Raw genomic sequence first — 8,481 nt, forward strand, 5'->3', positions numbered from 1 at the left:
TGGTCAGCCTGAAAAATCAGATCCACTGGGCTACCAAACTCCTGAATCAGAGGTAAGAACAGAAGCAATATTCCATAGAAGTAAGTTTAAGTTTAGCAAGAGAAACTATTCTTGTGTGTGTGTGTGCTAAGTCGATTCAGTTGGGTCCAACTCTTTGCAACCCTATGGATTGTAGCCCAGCAGGCTCCTCTGTCCATGGGATTCTCCAGGCAAGAATACTGGAATGGGTTGTCATGCCCTCCTCCAGGGGATCTTCCCGACCCAGGCCTCTATTAAAATAGTTATCGGTTCTTTGGTTAATGACCCCTTTCACCTCCTGTATCAGTAAGCTTTTACTAGGTTATGCTATGCAAAAGCAACCCACAAATCTCAGTGGCTTACAACTTAGCTTTATTTCACTACTTCTTCATATTCTTGGAGTCACAGATCTTCTTCAACTCTATTCCACGTATATTCTCATTTCAGGATACAGATTGAAGGAACAGCATCTGTCAAACAAAGCTTCATGACAATCATGGGGCAAAGGGAAAGAGAAAGAGATCTGACTGAAACACACATTTCTAAAACTGTTCTTTGAATATGCTTTGCATTACATCTACTCATATGCCATTGGGCAGAGCAAGTCATGTGGATAAATCTAACATCAATGGGTCAGACAACAGAAAGAGCTAGTAAATATGTAAGGACACATCTCTGAATTGTGTGTGGGGTAGAGGTGGCTTATGCTCCAAGCATTTCCAAGCCTTCTCTGATTTCAAACAAATTTTCAATTTTGAGAAGACAAACCAAGGGAAAGGCTTCTTATACACACAATGAGAAGGCGCACTCTCAAAGTTACTCCTGAAGGTTCTTAAGGTCTATGGGCTCCAACTAGGGTCTTTCTAACAGATTTCCAACAGATCTTGCAAATCTCTAAATTTATTTTGCTACAGCAGGGAGGTATTCGTTTATGAGGACAATAACCCATGACAATATCTTTTTCAGGTATCTTTGTGGCTTTTAGGCATTTCCAGCAGAAGACTATTACAATTTCTTTCTAGACTTGCTATGGCTATGAAAAGAATCTGCCTGCAATGCAGGAGACCTAGGTTCAATCTCTGGGTCAGGAAGATCCCCTGGAGAAGGGAATGGCAACCCACTGCAGTATTGTTGCCTGGAGAATTCCATGGACAGAGGAGTTTGGTGGGCTATAGCCCATGGGGTCCCAAAGAGTCAGACACAACTGAGTGGGTAACACTTTCACTTGCTTTCATGGCTATGACAGACTTCACATTAGTAAAAGATGAAAGGACATATAGAGAGAATGGGATATGTATGCACCTTGGGAGGAGTGGGCCCCGAAGGAATATAGAAATGCTGTCACCAGATAATAAAAAGGATGGTGAACAGCCAAAACGACAAGGATTGAGGAACACCAGCTCTTCCACTGGTTCCGGAAATTTCCTCCACGTCTAAGCTGCTTTAAGTCTAAGTTTAAAAGTTAATTTCTCTACCCAGACTTCAAACCAACAGCAAAATCATTTTCTAAGTATGATACTTTCCTTTACACCACTCACTCTCCCCACTGCCACTAGGAAAGAGGATCTCAAGTTGTCCCTCATTAACTATTTTATTCAAACAAAGGACCTTTTCTTCCAATTCACTAGCTCCACCACCACCCCAAATCCCATCACTCATCTTCCCAGTTTTCTGATTTCCCTCATTTCCCTACTGACTTTCCTTGGAAAACGCTGCTGTCCTTGCAGGTCTAAGTCAGCATTCTGAACATTCTTGCAGGAGCAGTATGAATGTTCACACTGAATGTGTTATGTTCACTAAAGGAAAAAAGCTCACTCACTTTGTTATCACCGATAACTATCTATCATATTGGCTACCTAAAGAGTCCCTGATAACGTTCTAGGCTTTGTGCTCCAGAGTTTTCACTTATGAGAATCACCTCTGAGTATAGGAGAGAATATGACTCCAATTGAAGAGCTGAATCAGATGGGGGCTCAGAAATGTGAAGTGCTTGCCCAAGGTCGCAGAAGCTAGAAACTGGCAGAGCAGACATTTAAACTGTTTTGCCTGATTTCCGTGTCCATCTTCCTTCTATATCATGCTTGCCTCCAAACAAACACTGGATGAAGCAAGCATTATGAAGGGCATGCCACGCTGGGCCGGAACAATGCCCATTAAGTGGAATTCACACCTACCTTGTACTTCCTGCACACTTCGATTCACTCAACAGACTGAGGAATGGAACAGGAGACACTTATTCCTCTCCAGACAATAAATCATTGGCTTTCTATCTGTCACCAGCTCGATTTCCCAAAGATTTGTTTTCGTCACTTTAATGAATTATTGGATCACCTGGAAATTGCTCAGAATTAACCTGTGGCTGGCATTAATGGATCTGCAACACAAGTGTCAAGCTCTCTCTAACCAGTCCTATCCATCCTTTTATAAAGAGACCGGCTGCCTAGCACAAAGCGGTTCATTTATTCTGTTGCTACGGGTCTGCTGCGCTGAGGTGAACAGGCACCGGAAGAGCCTGCGGCGAACAAAATGGCGTCCTCTCCCCCAGAGGCCCCTGGGCGCTGCCTGCTGCTTCCGCCCTGCCATGTGGGTGGACCACAATCCCATTATAACTTGCCACACCATCCTCAGTTCTTTGGAGAGCCTTAGCAAGCTTCGAGCTTCTTTACTAGAATCCACTCTGTATCTTAAACATGCTTGAGTCCTCTAAGCTTTTAACTCCAGATTTATCCCGAATTCGAACAGTTCTATCTCCCATACTTCCAGCCTTCTCAAGCTACCCCTACTTCACGCCTCAAGAGCTAGCATAAAGCAAATTCTTTATGCAAATTCCTGCTCCCACTCTCAGCCTTCAATATCCATTCACTACGGAGTGGCTAGAGTGATCACTTTAAATCAGATCATGCCAACTTCCACTAAGCTTGAAGTTCCCCGTGGCTTCCCACTCTACTTGACAGAAAATCCCCAAGAGCCTCCAAGACCTGGCTCTGTCCTCCACACCAACTCCTTATCTAGTTCCTTGCTCCAAACTCTCCTTTGGCTCCCATCACTTGGGCCTTTGTCCCTCCCACATTTCACTCTCCTTTTTAGTCTCCTTTTGCTAACAGTCCATCTACAGCACTATGACAGAGCTAGGCACATAGCAAGTACTTACTGTGTTGACTCGATCAATTAATCAGTTATTTTCAGAGTCTTAAGAAGATGGTGGAGAATGGGGAAATTGAGGACTGCTGATCCCTGTGAGTGGTTTTGCAACAAAGCTCCACTCATGAGAAGCCCCATAGCTCACTGAGCTCCTCTGCTCCCTCCTTTCATGCTCCGGTGTTAATTTCCAGGTTGTCAGTCGACTCTCTAGATGAGGAAGTGGTACACTTCTCCTGCAAAGGGCTGGATGGTAAACATTTGCCCCATTCAGTAGTTGTGACAGAGAACCCATGCTGCCTTTTCCAGGAGGCATTCAGTCTCTGTCACAACGACTCTACACTGCCATTGTAGGGCAAAAGGTCATAAACAGCATGTAAAGGAACAGGCCTTATATTGACAATAAAACTTTATTGACCTGCTGCAGGCTGGAGCTGGTCCACTGGCTATAGTTTTCTAAATCCTGTTTAAACTACAAGTTTCAGGAGTAACTGTAATACAAGGCTGGCCACCACTCACTAAGGGCCCACTGAAGAAGGTCCAATACAGTAGAGATGAGAATTGATCCACTGCTGCGGCAATCAAGAAAGCCCTCTCCGTGGTCTTCCTTTCCTGGGAGAAGTCTTTCACATCATAAATGTTGGAATCAAGCCTGTCATCTATTACAACTTCCTCCACAGACAAGGTACGCAGCCATGAGTGTGTGTTAGTCACTCAGTTGCATCTGACTCTTTGTGACCCCATGAACTATAGCCCACCAGGCTCCTCTGTCCATGGGATTCTCCAGGCAAGAATACCGGAGTGGGTTGCCATTCCCTTCTCCAGGGCATCTTCCTAACCCAGGGATCAAACCTGGGTCTCCCACATTGCAGGCAGATTGTTTATCATCCGAGCTACCAGGGACAAGTTATCAAATTATTTCTCCTATAAAATGGAACAAAAGCCCTTAGAGTTTTTTAAAGAGCAAAGGAGACAATGTTAAGTGATTCCAGGTGAAGTGAGAATCACCCAGCAAACTTGTAAACACATGTGCAGGCACATGCCGTGCAAATACAGTTTTGATTGTCAGTTTTCTCAGCCAACAACCTGGCTTTTGTCCTCCCAAGTGATGTTTGCAGTCTAGAGGCACAGCTGAATTGCTCAGGACAACAGATGACATTCTTTGTAATGCTTTAGGGAAAGAGGAGAGAGAAAGATGAAGCAACTGGCAAGAAGAGAAGATTTGAGTAAAAATAAAAAATAAAAACAGGTGTTTGAAAGGGCTTTTCATGCTGTATGTGATATCTGATAGAAAATCTCTCCCTTCACCACCCATAAGACTTTCTTATTACTGCATTGGGGAGTTGGATCCATTTGATTTTTAGGGGGCTTTAAGGCATGAGCTGAGGACAAGTGCTCCCTTGCCTGGCATATTCAAGATTCAGTAAATGCTAGCTGGGCTTCCCTGATAGCTCAGACAGTAAAGAATCTTTCTGCAATGCGGGATATCTGGATTCGATCCCTGAGTCAGGAAAGGAATGGCAACTCACAGTTAGTTCCCTTCCCCTTCTACCTTCATCATTTTGCCTTTACAAAAAAAAAAAAAAAAAATCTTGGTGATTCAGACTCAATACCAAAAATCAGTAAGTCTCAAGTATGGATGTTTGTTAAAGGAACAGAGTAATTCAAATTAGGCTTGCCCGATAGAGATCCCTCAAGAACACACAAAGATGGCAATAGAGATCCCTCAAGGACACATAAGAATGGTTTGCAATTAGCATACTCATTCTTAATATATAAATGGGTTATTCTAAAGTGCTGAAGTATGCTTAAAAGCAATTTGATTCTCAGTAGTTCAGGCATTCTCTTTGCAGCCTTTCCTCCATGCTGTTTACATTTCTCAAGAATGGGGAAACCAGAGACCAACCCTTCACCTGAATTATAACAAATTACAAGTTAATAATTATCCCAGCACTCCCTGGGAGAGAAAACTCAAATTTGAGCCCTGGGAAAGAGAACTCAACCGGGTTCCAATTGATATTTTCCCATATGTGTTTGTTTGATCTTGAATAAATCACCTATTCTGTCTGGGTTTCAGTATCTTAACATATTCAAAAGCATCTTGTGTGTATTGATTGGAAAATTTAATATTGTTAAAATGTCAGTATACTGAAAATGATCTACACATATTCTTGACATTGTCTAACATCTGAGCTGTGACTCATCTCCTGGGTGAGGTGCTCTAAAAAGTTATCATTTTTGTTACTTGTCCTCCCCTTGTCCTGGAAATATGTGTATTCATGCACGCGCACACACACGCATACACAATTTACCTCTTTTCTTGCTAATGTTTTTCATATCATATTTAAGAATTTGGTGCTAAAGCCAAGATTGTGAAGTTTTACCTTTATGTTTTCTTCCAAGGATTTTATGGTTTTAGCTCTTATATTTAGGTCTTTGATCCCTTTTGAGCTGAACTTTGTCTGTGGTGTGAGTTTGGGATCTAACCTCATTCTTTTGCACATGAAAATCCAGTTGTCGCAGCACCAGCTGTTGAAGAGACAATTCTTTCTCCACTGAATAGACTTGGCACCCTTGTCAAAAATCAATTGGCCATAGATTTATTTCTGGACTCTCAATTCTATTCCATTGGTCTATATATCTATCCTTATGTCAGAAGCACACTATTTTAATTATTATAGCTTTGTAATAAGTTTTGGAATGGGGAAGTATGAGTTCACCAACATAATTATTTTTCAAGATTGTTTTGGCTACTCAGGCCCCTTGCAAATCCATATGAATCTGAGGAACAACTTTTTCTTTCCTGCAAGAAAGGCCATTTTGAAACTCATAGGCTATTGAATCTGTACATCACTTCTATGTATTGACTTCTTAACAATATTAAGTCTTCCAATCCATGAACACAGGATGTATTTTTATTTATTTAGGTCTTCTTTAATTACTTTCAGTAGTTAGAATAATTACATTTTTGTAGTTTTCAAGATATAAATATTTACCTCCTTGGTTAAATGTTTTCCTTTGATATTTTGTTCTTTTAGATGCTATTATACAAGGGATTGGGGTTCCCAGGTGGCAGTAGTGGTAAAGAATCCACCTGCAATGCAGGTGATACAGGACACTCGGCTTCAACCCCTGGGTCAGGAAGATCCCCTGGAGGGGGGGCATGGCAACCCACTCCAGTATTCTTTCCTAGAGAATCCCATGGACAGGGCTATAGTCCACAGTGTTGCAAAGAGTTGGACACAACTGAAGCAATTTAGCAGGTATGCATGCTTTCTTAATTTTCGTTTTGGATTGTTCATTGCAGGTGTATGTATTCAATTTGTGTTAATTTTGTCCTCTGCAACTTTGATAAATTTTATGTTAGCTCATCAGTAGCTTCTTTGTAGATTCTGGGAATTTTCTGTGTATAAGGTCATGTTGTCTACGAACAGAGATAATTTCCTGCCTTCTTTTCCAATTTGAATGCTTTTCATTTCTTTTTCTTATCTAATTGCTCTGATGAGAATTTCCAGTACAATGTTGATTATCAGAGTTAAAAACAGGCATCCTTGTCTCATTCCTAGTCTTAGAGAAAAAGTTTTCAGTCTTTCATCATTGAATGTGTTAACTGTAAGTTGTTCAGGAATGCCTTGTATTATGTTAAGGAAGTTTCCTTTATTCTATGTTTTTTTGAGATTTTTTAACCATTAAAGGGTGTTGGAGTTTATCAAATGCCTTTTCTTTATCATCTGAGATGATATTTTCATCTGAGATGATGTTTTTCTTCATTCTATCGGTTTTATGTGTTATATTGACTGACTTTCTTGCATTGAGCCACCCTTGCATTCCTGGGATAAATCCCACTTGACCATGATATATAATCTTTTTAATATGCTGTTAGATTCTACTTGGCAGTATTTGTTGATTTAAAATAACATTTTTAATAAAAGTCAAATCCTCAAAAATCCACTGCAGCCATATTGTAATGAATAGGAGCTCTCTGTCTCCTGCCTACATATAACTAACTTATCCTCTTAGCAATTGCACTTGATTTTTACTTTGCTGTATATATGATAGCTTAAATAACTGATCTTTTATATTCTTAAACATATATATGTTCTTGCATGTGCCTGTGCCCATGCGTGTGTGTGTGTGTGTGTGTGTGTGTGTGTGTGTGTGTGTGTGTGTGTGTGTTGTTGAGGCAGTACAGCACAGTAGTCTACTCCAGGCTTTGGGAGTAAAAATCTCCCAAAGTCAGAAAGATCTGCACTCAGCTCCCCGTTCTGCCACACACCATTTGTGAGAGCCTTATCAATGTCTTAGCTTCCCTGAGCTTCAGTTTCATCACAAGAACAGTTTCATCTCTAGCTCTCAGAGCTGTTGAAAAAAAAAAAAAAAAAGAACAAATGAGAGTCTGTATGCAAAATATTTAGCACAGTGCCTAGCATAGGACAGAAAGTCTCAATAAAAAGAGCAATGTGCTTATCAGAATAATTTAGATTTAACAAATTACAAGTGTGTTGTTTATGCATTTTTTTTCTCCCTGGGAGGTTAGTTTTGTCGGGAAAAGCTGCTCGGTTAACATGAACTTGAAGTGGCGGCTGTGGTTACACCTACTCAGCGAGATGTGCCAATGAAATAATTCCATCAGGCATCCAGATATGTTCACAGAGAAGACTGACTGGAAGTATGGACATCTTACTCACATGCTGAGTGCAGTGGTTCTGCTTTGTCAGCATGGGAAGGGAGGCAGTGCTCAGCCTCATCTAGCCTGATATTTCCTCTCTGATCTCCATTCTGGGCCAAGGGGAGGTGCATTCCATCACTAAGGTGGTGGATGACTTCCCAGGAAGGAAGCATGGCTGAGTGGGTATCCTAGACTAGAAGCTGTTAGAATTAAAAAAAAAAAAAATCAAGTATTTGAGCTGCAGTCTAAAGTCATGGCCTTGATTACATACTAAAAGAAGAGAAACTGTTTATACCACTGCCTTGTTTCTCGGGCTTTTCTGAAGAAATGGTACTCTGTTTAGGGTAGACTCACCTTTCTGCAACACCCCATGTGAAAGAAAAAATTGCATCCAATTCCAGAAATGATGCAGCAATTATAAAAGCTGCAGTATGCGCAAAGAATCACTATGACCAAAGTTCAGCATTGGGGTGATTGTATGCTGGCTAAGAGCAAGGGCTCGGCCAACGGAGCCCCTCCCTGAGGTCCAGAATGTCCCACCAGTGACCTGTTAGCTGTGTGATCTTGGACAGGGCACTTCCTCTCTCTGCACCTTGGTTCTATCCTCTGTAAAATGGTATAATAATAAAAGCTCTTGGGGGAGGAGTAGATGAGAC

At 41.3% G+C, this 8,481-nt stretch overlaps 1 long non-coding RNA gene across 1 annotated transcript; it reads right to left on the bottom strand.

The window, feature by feature from the left end:
• Positions 1-373: 373 nt before the first annotated feature.
• On the bottom strand, positions 374-3,486 carry LOC121817813 (uncharacterized). The gene is made up of 2 exons (XR_006057865.2): positions 3,170-3,486; positions 374-488 (listed from the first exon to the last, which is right to left on the bottom strand). It is a non-coding gene; the product is annotated as an uncharacterized LOC121817813 (long non-coding RNA).
• Between the last annotated feature and the right edge of the window lie 4,995 nt (positions 3,487-8,481).

The sequence above is a fragment of the Ovis aries genome, chromosome 24 (genome assembly GCF_016772045.2).
Source record: "Ovis aries strain OAR_USU_Benz2616 breed Rambouillet chromosome 24, ARS-UI_Ramb_v3.0, whole genome shotgun sequence".
NCBI classification, from domain to species: domain Eukaryota; kingdom Metazoa; phylum Chordata; class Mammalia; order Artiodactyla; family Bovidae; genus Ovis; species Ovis aries.